A 15,681-nucleotide genomic window follows, 5' to 3' on the forward strand; every position below is an offset into this window, starting at 1 on the left:
GCTATATATTTTTGAATTTTAAAGCATTTTTAAATTCTTTTTTCAATATAATATTTGAGTACTTTGAAGTACATATAATCAATATTAATCTTTTTTTAAATTTTGCAGTAATATAAACTTAAAATACATTTCTTCTAATGTTAATGCATACCCAAAAAGCTTTAAACTATAGAATAATGCCATTGATTGTTTAAAAATAATTATGGGACTCTGCTTAATAATTCTGTCTGATTCCAGAAGAAGGAATATAAAAAGAGCCATTGCAAAGTGCTAAAGAAGCACAAAGCTAACCTGCATAGTGCCAATGGAGCACAAGGTCAAAGAGACCAACCAATTCCAGCGGGATTGATGTAATTATGAGCCAAGACAAGAGGATCTGAATTTGATTGGGGTTCGAGGTTGCAGCTGTTTTGACATATGTCAGAGGCTGGACTTCCCTGAGCCCCATTCAAGCATCTCACTTTGGCTGTCATCCTGGCTCCTATAATCTAGTCTCTTTTCTGTCTTTCATAGTGTGGCAAACTTTCTGTAGTCCTGGCTACTGATTGGGTAAGTGCATAATTACAAAAATCACTTTAATTGGGTCCTGATTCCAGGACCTGCTATAGTTTGGTTTTTTCTTTACCTTGATTTTTTAGACATAAGAATCTGATATTTTATATTTCATCCACAAGTTTTTTCTTTTTTATTTGGATTTTTTTATATTTTGGATTTCTTTTGTCAATTGATTTATATACCTCATAACTCAGTCATGCATCCCTGAGTGATCCCTGTGTTATTGTCCACTTTAGGTGGGACTATGTTATTGCTATGAATTTTGATCTGAATTTGAGCAATTTTGGGATAGGAAGCTTGCTACCTTCTAGAATCCAGAAGATGAACCTGTTTGGAGAAGGTGCCATGAAGATGCCTGCAGAGACCACATGCTGCACCAGAAGATTCAGATTGAACTTTGGGATGTGAATTTGAACTAAAGGGGGTTGAAAACATTTTTTTTGAATGTATACTTTTATGCCAAAGGGGACTGCCCCCAAACTGGATTTTTGTCAATGTAGCAATCATTTATTTTGTTCTCTTTTCCTTTCATCCACAAGTTATTGCAATTTTAAAGTTGATTATGTTTTTATGATCTTGGAGAGACTGGTCTCCCAATGATCACAAGGGGGTATGTATAAATGGAGATTTTGAACCTTGGACTTCATCCCCTATAAGTCCCTTAGTATTTCCCCAAATTCCCTTTAATCTCTCTTGCACCTCCACATTTGCATGGTCATGTTATTGTTTTATAAATTCTGTAGCTCCTCCCTCTTCTGCTCTTCTCCACAAGCGTCATCTGGGAGCCTTGCCTTTACTCTAGCTTTTTGTTTTAATAAATCTTATTAAATATAATAGAGTAATGAATATTAATTTAAAAATCCACATACTTTTTTCATGTGATATGAGAAATACTAAAACATATTATTACCAATACTGTTACCCATATAGCAATTATTAATATGGTATTCAGTTTTCCCCAGAAGGACATACAATAAAATCAATTACTGAACACCTATTCTACAGAAAGCCCTGTTCTAGGTACCAAAGGTGACCCAAGCCTGAGGGCTACCCTTGCATTCACTAATTAAAGATGTTCAATATACCAAGTGAAAGGAAAATTGTTCTATTGCCTTTATATTATTGATTATGAACAGAGTGATCACATATAATCCTTTAGATAAGTAACTGTAATTTTAAGTTTTAGAAAAAAATAGAACCAGTTAGTAAACAAACTGTGTATAAGATGGCAATTATAATAATAGATTAAGTGTAGTGTTAAAAAGGACATAGCTTGATGTATTTGAATATTATAGCAATTAACAATATTAAGGAATAAAAACCTTAGGTTTGTATAGTTATCTAGAGAAGCTAAAACCTAAGCAGAAGGAGCTGGGTTCATTGAGAATGAAAAGTGAACAGCTGGCCTGATAAAATTTCAGGGTTTCCTTTTAGGAGACAATTGGTCAGTTCTTTCTTTACTTTGACTTCTGGTTTGTTTTGTTACTGTTTTCACTGATTCTTGAAATGCAATATCCAGGATTTTTATTTTAAATCATGGTTTTTAGGGATTTCAGTGATTCTAAAAATTCCCCCCCCCAAAAGCATTTATTTAATGCCTGCATATGTGCCAGACACTGTATATGCTAAATGCTTTACAAATATTTCCTGACAAAAGATAGGTAGTTTTATTCTCATTTTATAGTTGGAGAAATTGAGGCAAATAAGAGGTTAAGTGATTTGCCCTGGGTCACCTAGGCATTAAGTATCTGAGATTAGATTTGGATTCAGATCTTCCTGGTTCCTCACCCTGCATTTCAGTTTTCAGTGATTCCATTTCTTAGTAAGGTTTACCACATTCTCTTCTAAGCTATTTGTTTTCTTCCCAATTCTTTCTTCCAAAGTTTTTATCTCATTTTAAAATATTTTTGTTTCATTTCTTCTAAGTGTTCATGTAGTCCTCGTGGAACATCCTTTTTTTCTCTTTGAATATCTGCTTACAGTGCCTAGGGCAGTAATGGTGAACCTTTTAGAGAGGTGCATGATATGGAGAGTGGGAGGAGAATAGCCCAGCCAAGACCCTCTGGCTTTCTATTAACAATGGCTGGTGAACTCTATGCTGGAGTGACAACATGCATGCCCACAGAGAGGCTCTGAGTGCCTCCTCTAACACTCATGCCATGACTTTGCCACCACGGGCCTATCGAGTCACTTTCTCCTTCTTTTCAGGCCTCTCTCAATCTGGAATAATTTTTTTTTATAGCAATCAGTTCCTTAGTTGGTTCATCTCTCCTGCCTTCACTCCTTATTTAGGACTTTGGGTCAAGGCAATGGTCTACTGCCTTCATCTGCTCTGTATTTTAGGAGTGATTTGTTCTGCTTGGTCTCTTCTAAGGTCCTCTGAATTCCTGCACAGACTCCTATCTTCCAGTCAGGCCTCCCTGGATGTTGGAAGATCAGAGCATTGACCTTCAGGGCCCTCTTAGAGTATCTCAGGATACAATACTGGAGACCTCAAAGCCTCTGGGTTGTCTGGGTAGGAGCCCTGTAGTACCACCTTAGTTGCTGATGCTCTGCTGAGGAAGTGTCAATCTCCTGTGGTAGTGTAGCAAAACTTGAGTAGGATCACAACCCCTCCCCGCCCCCAATTTTTAAATGTAATTGGAAAATGTTTAACAAAATAAATAAAAAATAAGAAACAAAATATATAATGTTAATATGTGATTCTCTATTTCTATTATACCACTGTTTTATCAGGTTCCCAAGGTTCCTATACCTTAGATTATCAAATCCCTGAGGTTTTCTAGATGGCCCAAAGCAAGGAACACAGGGGATATTGCTGCCTCTAGAAGCATTTCCAGGCTAAGCATGTTACTGGTCTATCTCCACTTACATGGAGAAGCTACTGGCTTATTTGTCTCCATTAACTAGTACTGGCTTTGCTGGAGACCCCTTTCCTACTGCCTATAAGCTTCTGACTTTTTGTGCAATTCTACTATGGGAGAAATCAATTACTATAGCTTCTCAATGGATATCTTGATTAATCTTCATTTCTATTGAGAATTTCAGGATTTCACAGACATAGGTATGAGAACAAGGAAAGCTGTCTCCATTCAGAGAGCTATCTTGGCCATAGTCCTCTAGTTAGATGTCTGTGTATTTAATAACTATATAGTTCTCTAGTTGGATGTCTGTGTATTTAATAACTATATAATAGTAGTGACAAGTATTAGCATTTATTTAGTTTACTTTATTTAGAAACTAGAATAGTGTTTCAAAGATTCAAATAATTGTAGTGCAGGAAAGAACCTTATTTATTACTTAGTTTAACTTCCTCTTAAATTAGTGATCACCATCATAAGCAGCCACCTAGCATCTTCATGAAGGCCTCCAAAATGAGGAAGAATTCATCTCCTTCTTAGGTACTACATTCTACTTCCTGGCAGCTCTAATTGTAGCCTCATATTTGTCTCTCAGCTACTTCAATCCATTGTTCCTGTTCTTTCTTTTGGAGTCAAACAAGGAGAATTTAATCCCTCTTCTACATCCCTACCAAATTCTTGAAAATTGCACTCATGTATTCATTATCTATCTCAAGGGTTAACATCTCTAGCTTCATCAAGTGATGTTCCTATGGCAGGGTTTCAAGTTCCCTCATCATCTTCATCTTCCTTCTTTGAACATTCTTCAACTAAACAGTATTCTTCCTAAAATACTACAGAGCTAAATACAATATTCTCAATATGGTTTGAGCAAGGCTGTGACCCCCACCCTCAATCTGGATGTCATATCTCTACTCATTGTAGACTAAGGTCAAATTAGCTTTTCTAGCTGGCTTATCACTTTTGCCTCATACTGAGCCCTCTAAAACTTCTAGACCTTTTGAATTTTATTTCTTTAGTCTCATTTTCATTTTTCATATTATGAACTTAACAAACATCAATAATATATTGTATTATAAAGTAGAACAAAAAAAAGAAGCTTTGATCTTTATCAATGAAGGAAATATACTTTCTTGACTGATAACTGTCACTAGAAGGCTAGTTCTTTAAGATGTTACCAGACTTCCAAAACAGGCCCTAGCCTAGGAATAAGCAATATAGGGCCTTTGAAATGATTATGGGCAGCACTGTTGACATTTCTATGTTTGTCCTTTTTCTCCTTTTTCTTCATTTTTCTCCTTTTTCTTCATTTTTTTTCATTCCTGACTCTCCCCGTCATTTTCAGGGATCAATGGCACCCAAAGCAAGAACTTAATCCAGCTCTTGGTATTCGAACAGAAAGAGAGGCTAGCTTCAGTATTTAAAGGCAGAATTTTGAACAGCCATTGGGAGGCTTATGGATGAGAAAAGGGAGGGACGGATGACATCTGCTGGCGTCTGAGGGTGGAGCACTTAATTCTTCAAAAGGAGATTTCACAATTTTCTAGTGATTCCCATTCATCTTACTGACCTCTTTGGGAGGAAGGAACAGAAGGAAAAGTTTAAAAAGAGGCACAGTGATCTAGAGCGGAGGTGTCAGAATTTTACAGCCCATAAGGTTCTAGGGCTTTCACAATTCTTACTGGCCCACAGCATCCCTCCACCAAAGACTTCTTTAACTCAAAGAATAGATGAACTAACAAAGTAAAGCTAATGGGCAGTACTGGGCTAAGAGGGAGATGGGCAGTACTGAGCTAAGAGGGAGATCAGTGGGTGATGAGTGGCAACAGTGTGAGAGAAAAAATGTATATTAGTGACTTAAAGCAGTTATGTTAAAAGAGGAGTAATTAGTTTCAGATTCTGAGGAAATTGGCTTGTAGCTATTATCCACAAAACTTGACACTCCCCCAAGAAGATGATAATAAGGGTTCCAATTATTTTTATATTTATGAGGCATTTACAGATGGTAAATACAGCATCAGCTTTCTAGCCTCTTTTTTTTCTTTTAAGAAGGAAAAGTTTTACATATGAATTTCCCTTAACCCTAAAAATGTAAATACACATCCTAAATAAAATACTCATTTATAAAACCACAGTATCAGTTTCCTAAACTACACTTATCCTAAAACCTTTACCCATAATGCAAGCTTTCTAGGATTCTTACAATATATTTTTTCATAGCATTTCAGGCTAGTACTTTGAAGAGAGTGGGCATTTAAAAATACTGATTTGACCCTTCCAACTCTCTTTATTCACAACTATTATTATTTGAATGGGGATGTCCAGGGATCATAGAATTACAGAATGTTAGAAATGGAAGGGACTTTAGATTATGGAGTCCAACCCTCTCATTTTTATTTCAAGGAAATATTTCTTTATATGGAAACATTTAAAAACCACGATGGGTCCTCAGAAGATTGTAAAACAAAAGTGGCAAGTGTTTTTAAAATGTTAATTCAGTTATTTTCACAAAAAGTCAACAAATATGTTTAAAGGAAATCTGTTTGACTCAAATTTGTGTTTGTAAAGAAAAAAAACTGATGATATTGTGAAATGAATCACATTCACATGTTTTCTAAGTTCTTTGTAGCAAGCAGTTTCAGTCTTAAGACTATCTCCCAAACAGACTTGTTTTCATAGATGAAGATACCAGCTCAGAAGTGAACTGGTTCCTTATTGTCAGTGCCATAAACTACCAGTTCCTCAGCCTAGCAAGTAAGGTTCTTCCTACTGTCCATGACCTAGGAGCCCATCAGTGGCTCTGCATTCTGTTCACATTGTCGTCTACCACCTTGATGCCTTCACAAAGGTCACCTTTCATGCCTCAGGGTGGCCTCTTAGATCTCATACTTATCCACTGAAATCGTTCACTTCCTTCATCTCTGTTCAAATGCCAACTTTTCTATGAAATCTTCCCTGATTCACCAACTAAAGTGATCTCTCCTTTGCCTCTATCATGAAATGGTACAATAAAAAGACTGAGGGATAAGACCTGGGTCCAAATCCCATCTCTGACACTTAAGCTGTGTGACATAGCTTTGGCTTTTTCTTTCATAAAAAAATAGATAATGATATACACAGTATATACTTCATAGCATTGTTATGAGAATCAAGAGATAAATTGAAAAAGTACATTATAAATCTTAAAACACTAAGCCAGTTCTTATCATTTATATTGTTATTATGGTTATGAATAAACTGAACATTAAAGTACATTTCTAATATTACTCTCACCTTATTGACTAAAATGTTCCCTAGAATGTTTAGTGGTAGAATATATTGATTTTATTTATTTTTTATTTAATGTTTTATTTTTTTAGAAACATTTTCCATGGTTACATGATTCTTGTTTGTACTTTCCCCTTCACCCCCCCTTGGCCCCCCCCCCATATCTAATGCGCATTTCCACTGGTTTTAACATGTGTGATCAATCAAGACTTATTTACATATTATTGATAGTTACATTAGTGTGGTCATTTAGTGTCTACATCCCCAACCATGTCCACATCAACCCATGTGTTCAAGCGGTTGTTTTTCTTCTGTGCTTCCACTCCTGCAGTTCTTCCTCTGAATGTGGGTAGCGTTCTTTTCCATAAATCCCTCAGAATTGTCCTGGGTCATTGCATTGCTGCTAGTACAGAAGTCCATTACATTCGATTTTACCACAGTGTATAGTCTCTGTGTACAATGTTCTCCTTTCTGCTCCTTTCAATCTGCATCAATTCCTGGAAATCTTTCCAGTTCACATGGAATTCCTCCAGTTTATTATTCCTTTGAGCACAATAGTATTCCATCACCAACATATACCACAATTTGTTTAGCCATTCCCCAATTGAAGGGCATCCCTTCATTTTCCCGTTTTTTGCCACCATGAAAAGCGCAGCAATAAATATTTTTGTACAAGTCTGTTTATCTATGATCTCTTTGGGGTACAAACCCAGCAATGTCGTGGCTGGATTGAAGGGCAGCCAGTCTTTTATCGCTCTTTGGGCATAGTTCCAAATTGCCATCCAGAATGGTTGGAGAATATATTGATTTTAAATATACTCATTTGAAACTTTTTTATATTCCACATTTAGAAATTCAAAGAATCATAACAGTTTAGTTTTTAAGAAGTTGTAGGTATATATCCAAAACTATGGCTACAGCTATTTTAAAAATGACTAATTCCTGGGGGCAGCTGGGTAGCTCAGTGGATTGAGAGCCAGGCCTAGAGACGGGAGGTCCTCGGTTCAAATCTGACCTCAGACACTTCCCAGCTGTGTGACCCGGGGCAAGTCACTTGACCCCCATTGCCTACCCTTACCACTCTTCTGCCTTGAAACCAATACACACACAGTATTGACTCTAAGACAGAAGGTAAGGGTTTCAAAAAAAAAATGACTAATTCCTATGCCCAAGGGGCTTTAAAAGAATGCATACCTTTTGATCCAGTAATACCACTACTAGGTCTATATCCTATAGATTTTTTTAAATAGGAAAAGACCTGTTTGTATAAAAATATTTATAGCTGTGCTTTTGGTGGTGGCAAAAACTTGAAAATTGAGGGGATGTCCCTTGATTGGAGAGTGGCTGAACAAATTGTCATATATAATGGTGATGGAATATTATTGAGTTATAAGGAATAATGAACCGGAAGATTTCTTTAAGAACTGGAAAGATCTATATCCACTGATGAGTAGTGAAACAGCAGAACAAGGAGAACGTTATACACAATGATGGAAACATTGTGAGATAATCAAATGTAATGGATTTTATTACTAACAGCAATACAATGATCCAGGACAATCCTGAGGGACTTATGAAAAGGAATGCCATCCATATCTAGAGAAAGAATTGTTGGAGTAGAAATGCAGAAGAAATGATTTATCACTTGTTTATTTGGGTATATGATTTAGAGTTTTGTTCTTATAAGATTGTACTTTTATCAAAATGAATAATATGGAAAGGTTTTAAGTAATAATATATGTATAACCCAGTAGAATTGCTTGTCAACTCTGGGAGGGGGGAGAAAAGAGGAGAGGGAGACAACATGAATCATGTAACCTTGGAAAACTTTTGTGTAAATTTGTCACTGGAATAAAGAAAAAAATTACTAATTCCACACCAGTCCCTACCTATTGTGAGGCAAGCTAAATCAGAGATGAAAACTCCAACCACATTTAGGAACCAGAAGAGCAGAATAAGACCATTCTGTTATTCATTGCCTAATCCCTGAACTTCATTTCTACCATGAAAGAAGGTGTTTTCTAGTTCAGGACTGGCAACTTCAACATGGAAGGTCTAGCTGAAGAGTACCAAACTAAGCAAATTTCATCTTACAGTAGTATCAGTTTACCTCGATGAAGAGAGAGACTATCCGTATCCTGGGACAAAAATTCAGAGATGCAGACGAAGAGTTTCTCTCCATGTTTCATACTAGGAATGGTCACGATCTCCACAAAACTGCTGGGGAATTGTCCTAGAAATAGAAATAAAACTTCAGATGCGCCATTTTTTTCTGAAAGATATAGAAAAAAGACACGAAGCTTTTCCCCTGAGACTATATACAGACTATAATATAAAACAATTATTGGGCATTTAATATTTTGTGACGCTGTTGGCATTTAAAGGGATAAAGTAAGCATATAACCCAAAAGACAAAGGGTCTATCTTCAAGGACTTCAAAATCTACTCTAAATAAGACTTATGGAAAAGAAACAATATGTAAAGTTAATTGTTGAAATGAAAATATACACTCATTAAGGTACAGTCTAATTAATGAGGACTTTTAAAAATACCCAATCTGATTTTTATAGGACTAATGCAACCTGGTGATTGGCAACTAAGAAATTACTTCTAGAATGGAAGATAACTTGAGCAAAGATAGGCTATAAAGAATGACCAGAATGAATAAAAAACAAGTCAGCCTGCCTAGAATAAACGACAGTAGATAATTTTAGCAGATGAGAGTATGAGAAAAAATAAACAAAGGACCTTAATGATCATAGTCAGGAGATGTCTAATATAAAGGGCAAGAGAAAGTCACAGAGCATTTGAAAGAAGAGAGTGCATTTGGACAGCATTAAGGGAGGAACAGTGTCCAAGACCAAAAAGGACCACTACATTCTGCACCTAGATATGGTTAAACCATATTTATAATACTATATTCAGTTCTGGTTGTAACATTTTAGGAAAAACATTTAACTAGAGAGCTTCCAGAGGAGGGCACTCAAGAGAATTAAGGGCCTAATAACATTTATGCCACAAGAAGACTAGAGAAGAAATTGAAATTGTTTACAGCAGAAAAGGGAAGGTTTAGGGAGAATATGTTAACTGTATTCAAGTATCTGAAGGGAGAGCACAATGAAAGAAGGACGTGATGTGTTCTCATTGCCCAAAAACAAAGAACAAGGAATAACCAGTAAAACTAATAAAGAAACATTCAGGCTTGGTAGAAAAACAAACTTCCTCCATTAGATCTATCCAATGTCGAATCAGCTGCCTTTAGAAGTACTGGGTTTTGTGCTTTCCTCAGCAACACACATACTAAAACTGGAATGATACAGAGAAGGTAAGTAAGGTCCCTTAATGCAAGAATGACATGCAAATTTGTGAAGTGTTCCATACAAAATAATAATTAGTGGGTTCTCAGAGTTTTTTTTTAAAGGAAAAAGGGCATATTTGCACAAAAATATTTAGCAGCTCTTTTTTGTGGTGGCAAAGAAATGAGAAGTGAGAAGATGCCTATCAGTTGGGGAATGGTTGAATATACTGGTGTATATGACTGTAATGGAATACTACCTGTGCTATAAGAAATGATGCGCAGGATGGTTTAAGAAAAACCTAGACAGACTTACATGAACTGATGTACAGTGAAGTGAACAGGACCAGAACAGTATACACAGTAACAGCAATATCGTATGACGAACAATTAATGACTTCATTAATCTCAGCAATAGTGATCCAAGACAATTCCAAGGACCCATGATAAAACATGACATCTACCTCCAAAAAAAAGAACTGATGGAATCTAAATTATAAGAATGAAAAGCAAGTCTGGACATTTTTGAAAGAGATAGTAGTTAGAATGTTGGAGGAAAGGGGGCAGCTGGGTGGCTCAGTGGATTGAGAGAGAGGCCTAGAGTCAGGAGCTCCTAGGTTCAAATCTGGCCTCAGACACTTCCCAGCTGTGTGACCCTGGGCAAGTCACTTGACCCCCATTGCCTCCCCTTGCCACTCTTCTGCCTTGGAGCCAATACACAGTATTGACTCCAAAATGGAAGGTAAGGGTTTAAAAAAAATGTTGGAGGAAGGAGAACCCAGTGACTTTTGGAAGAGAACAGAGACTTCTGGGAAGGAAAACCAGAGGAAGGCCTTTTGGGGAGGAAGCCAGAGAAGGAGGTTGGAGTGAGCTGGCTCTGTGATCCCCAGAAGTGGCCTTTGGGTTTCTCAGATATAAAGAAGACCTGTTTTCCCTTGAGACATTTTGTTTCCAGAGTATCACTTATACCAGCAACAGTGCCAACCGAGTTTGGGGGTTTCTGGACTTCCTGAACCCCAGTTGCCTTGGGCTTTTGCTCAGCAGTACCCATTTTAGATTTACCACAAACAATAGCTTTAGGATTTAATCAGTGAGCTTGGGAAAGTGAAGTTGTGTTCGGGGAACACCCTGTCTGATCCTAGGGTCTTAGACTTGGTGGCTACCTGGCACAGTGAAGGACTTTTGGGATTAGGGGTATCAATCCTTTTCTTGTTGAACCTCTATTTCCTTTCACTTTGCCTTATTGTTCCTGTAATAAACACCCAAGATTTTCCTAGATCAGATCTGTGTGTTTCAGTTGGAGGGAGGCTACTGGAAGGGAGAGTAAAGGAAGTCAGGCTGATCTCCATTTTAAGCCTCACCCCGCTGCTGTGAGTAGGGGGGAGTTTCTCTGTATCTCAACTGGCACCAACATCCTATCGGGATGTCACTCATTTCTCCTTGAGGGGACAACATCCCTTCAACCCCTCAACCCCAGCAAGACCTTCCAGGGGTTCCCCATTTTACAAGGGTTTCCCGGTTTGTCTCCCAGTAAACAAGGGTGTCAGTGAGGGAGGAGGGGTCTTTCCACTCCTTACTTGCTGGTCCACAACTATACCCCAATTCTCCTAATAACCCCCCTCTTTACAAAAAAAAGAACTGATGGAATCTAAATACAGACCAAAGCATACTATAATTCACTTCCTTCATTTTTTTGTTTGAGTTTTCTTCAACGAAATGACTAATATGGAAAAATGTTTTTACATGATTACATTTACATGATTACGAACAAGATTGCTTGACATCTCAGGGAGAGAGAAGGAGGTAGAGAGAACTGGAACTGAAAATTAAAAAAAAAAAACAACCAAACAATGAATGTTAAAAACTATTTTTACATGTAACTGGGGAAAATACAGTATTTTTTTAAAAAACAAAAGAATAGCAATACAATGATCCAGGACAATTCTGAGGGACTTATGAAAAAGAATGCTATCTACCTCCAGAAAAAGAATTATTGAAATATAAATGCAGATTATAACATGTGATTTATCATTTGACTATTTGGGTATATGACTTGGGGTTTTGGTTTTATAAGATTATTCACCTACAAAAATGAGTAATATGGAAATATGCTTTGGTTGATAATACATGTATAAACCCAGACTGATTTGCTTATCAACTCCAGTAGCGGGGAGGGAGACAACATGAATCATATAACTTTGGAAAACTTATGTGGAAATTTGTTATTAAAATAAAATAAAGAAAAAAATTATTAAGTAGTGGGTTCTCTCTTATTAAAAGCCTTTAAGCAAAGGTTATATGACCATCTGTTGCTTATGCTATAGAGAGGGGTTCTGGTTCAAGTATGTATTCAACTTTGACTTTCTGGAAAGTCTCTGAGGTTCTTTCCAAATATGAGATGAGAGTGATGTAGGTTTTGAAGAGAAAAGTGATTCAGATTTTTGAGAAAAGAAGCAGTTAGTATTAACTACAAAAAAGAAGGAAAGAGGAGCTAAAAGTAAATGAGGTTAAGGTTAACAGGGTAATTGGCATCAAATGGTCTCAAACTGCTCCTTAAAGGAAAAAAAAAACAAAACAAAACTAAGTCATTACGAATAACAGAAGATGGCTATGAGATATGCAAGCATTTTATCCTCACTGATATAGCAGATCACATGTTTAGAGCACCTAGTCCAACCCAGAGGGATTAAGTGACTTGTCTAAAGTCACAGAGATAGCAAATATTAATTTGGATCCAACTAATCTGACTTGAGAGCCAGCACACTTTTCCATATATAATGCTGCCTCTTGTAGAGTCCTGTGTACAAGCAAAAGAAGAGCTTCAAGAATCAGGCTGTCACTGTTAATTTCTAAGCTCCTTCTTTCCCTATGCTCACTTTAGACTATAATCTGGAAAGGAGTTACACCTATTTTGTATGTGGTGAATAATAACCTCTTACCTGTAACATCCTCTTTCTTTCCCAAGAGCCAAAATTCATCAACTACTGCCAGCACTTCAATGACATCCCCTACAAAGAGAGGCAGTTCCTCTGATACACTTGGGCAGAAGTCAAAGATAGCACGAACCACAGAGCCAGGTTCCATGGCTTAGAAACCTGTAAGGACAGAAAAACATATTGGAAACTGGAAAGGTCACAGAAACAAAATAACCTTTAGTTAAAGCAGTTAATCCAAGAATTAGTTAAGATGTGGGCATGTCATCATATTTTGAGGGGCATCTATCATAACAAGATAGATTCTTAATAGATTAACATGTAACTCACATTTACAGGAAGTTTTTTTCACATCTGATTCAATGACTGCTCTTGTAAAATAGGTGGGTAATATAAGATCTATACATATGAGAGTTTGAAGAAATACCTATTGGGCAATGTAGGTTTGCATTGTGCCAGAAGCAGTTCATAGAATAATGCTATCTAGAAAGGCAGACGCTGGACCCCTTCTATCTGCAGAGGATACCCTGCCTCTTGTCTTTGCTTCACACTTAGACACAACAATGATCTTCCTGAAGTGAAAAGCCTGATCGTGTTGCCATTCTACTCCACAAATTCCAATGTTTCCCTATTACTTCTATGCTTAGATAGAAAAATTTCTTTCTGGCTTCATAACTTGATATCTTTCCTCTCTTCTGCTTTATTCCCTTCCATGTACTCTATGACTCAGTTACATTATTAGCTTCATGCTGTCCCTCACATTTGATAATCAATCTCTGGACTTGTGTCTGTTTACTGAATGTCCCCCATGCCTAGACTGCTCTCACTCAACCTCCATTTGCCTCAGTTTCCTCCTCTGGAAAATGGGGATAATAATTAACATCTACTTCCCAGGATTGTCATAAAGATCAAATGAATCATGGCTGTAAAGAGGTCAGCACAATTCCTGGTACATAGAAAGTGCGACATAAATGTTGTTTATTATTATTGCTTTTTGTATGCTATCTTTTCCATTAGACTATGAGCACCTTGAGGATAAGGATCATGGTTTTTTGTTTTTTACTTTCTTTGCATCCTCACCACTTAGCATGGTCTGGCACATTTATAAGCACTTAAAAAAAAATGTTTGTTGACTGACTGCAAGTGACCTACATTCATGGTGACCTAGACTCCACTCTATTTAACTGAGTATTTAAAAAAAGAAATGTTGAGAGGTAAATCTATAAAACAGTCAAGAAAATGCTATACAGATAGAAAATGCATTACAGATATTACATGAATCTGAAGGGGCTTGCATCCTAGTGTGTATAAACTGCGAGTGGAAGTTGTATGTAACTCTCCTTCCTCCTCTGCCTCAGTACTATCCTTGTTAAGGAGATTATCACAACATCTAATATCCTGATGTGTGTGTCACTTTCAGTAAGAGAAAAAAGAAAAAATAAAGGGATTTAGGGTTGCAAGGGGCCTTGGAAATGACCTAGTATAGGGAGTTCTTTTTCTGTATCACAGAACCCTTTGGCAATCTCAAAACACCTATGGCCCACTTTTTGGAATGTCCTTAAATACATAATGGAAACCAACTACATTGAAACACAGTTACCAGAATATTTTTTTAAAAATAAGTTCACAACTGTAGGAATTCCATGTGAACTGGAATGACCTCCAGGAATTGATGTGGAGTGAAAGGAGCAGATCCAGGAGAACATTGTACACAGAGACTGATACACTGTGGTACAATCGAACATAATGGACTTCTCTACTAGCAGCAATGCAAGGATCCAGAGCAAGGCTGAGGGACTTATGAGAAAGAAAACTAGCCACATTCAGAGGAAGAACTGTGGGAGGAGAAACACAGAAGAAAAACAAATGCCTGAACACATGGACTGATGGGGATATTATTAGACACTAAACGATAACTCTAATCCAACTATCAATAATATGGAATTAGGTCTTAATCAATGACACATGTAAAACCCAGTGGAATTGTGCGTGAGCTAAGGGGACTTAGGGGGGCTTGGAGGAGAGGGAAAGAACATGAAACATTCAACTATGGGAAAATATTCGAAATAAAAATAAAAAATAAAAAAAATAAAAATAAGTTCACAGACTCCAAGTTATGACCTTGATCTAGTCCAGTACAATATCTACATTATATAATTAGATAAAATTAAAGTTTAAGTTCTTCAGAAACTTTTCAATAAGAGCTAATGATGGTAACATAATATCATCCACCTCTTACTATATAGTTTATAATCCGAGGGGGAAATGTTAAGCATATACAAGCCAGTGTCTATTGGAATATGTAACGGTTTGAATTGGAAACCACAGAATTAAACTTTGAACATTACCTAATTTACATTTAGTAAGGAATTAAGGTAATATAGTTTATATTTATAAAGCTAAAACTCAAAATTTGATGTAAATGCTTCTGAAAAAAGTCATCTGTCAAGTTCCAAAATGGAAAAAAAATGAAACATTTTATTACTTTTGACTTATCTCAGTCAGAAGAGGAAAGAAATTATGAGTCACATTTCTCCTAGCTCCCTTCTCTCTCTACCCCTGACCCCCATCTTCCACAAAAATATTTCCTACAATTTTATTAATCACATAAACTACAATTAGATATAGAAAATGTCATTTTTGCAGGCACCTATATATATATTATTACAGCAAAATCTCATTTATCTGGCATAAGTGAATTTTTCAGATATCTGAAATCTTTTGAAACTTGAGTGTCAAAACAAGATTTATTTATTGATTAATTATGAAA

At 36.6% G+C, this 15,681-nt stretch overlaps 1 non-coding gene across 1 annotated transcript; it reads left to right on the top strand.

Moving 5' to 3' along the window:
* Positions 1–9,959: 9,959 nt before the first annotated feature.
* On the top strand, positions 9,960–10,068 carry LOC123238430. Its single transcript, XR_006505602.1, has one exon. It is a non-coding gene; the product is annotated as a U6 spliceosomal RNA (small nuclear RNA).
* The last annotated feature ends 5,613 nt before the right edge of the window (positions 10,069–15,681 follow it).

Source organism: Gracilinanus agilis, chromosome 2 (assembly GCF_016433145.1).
Source record: "Gracilinanus agilis isolate LMUSP501 chromosome 2, AgileGrace, whole genome shotgun sequence".
Classification (NCBI taxonomy): domain Eukaryota; kingdom Metazoa; phylum Chordata; class Mammalia; order Didelphimorphia; family Didelphidae; genus Gracilinanus; species Gracilinanus agilis.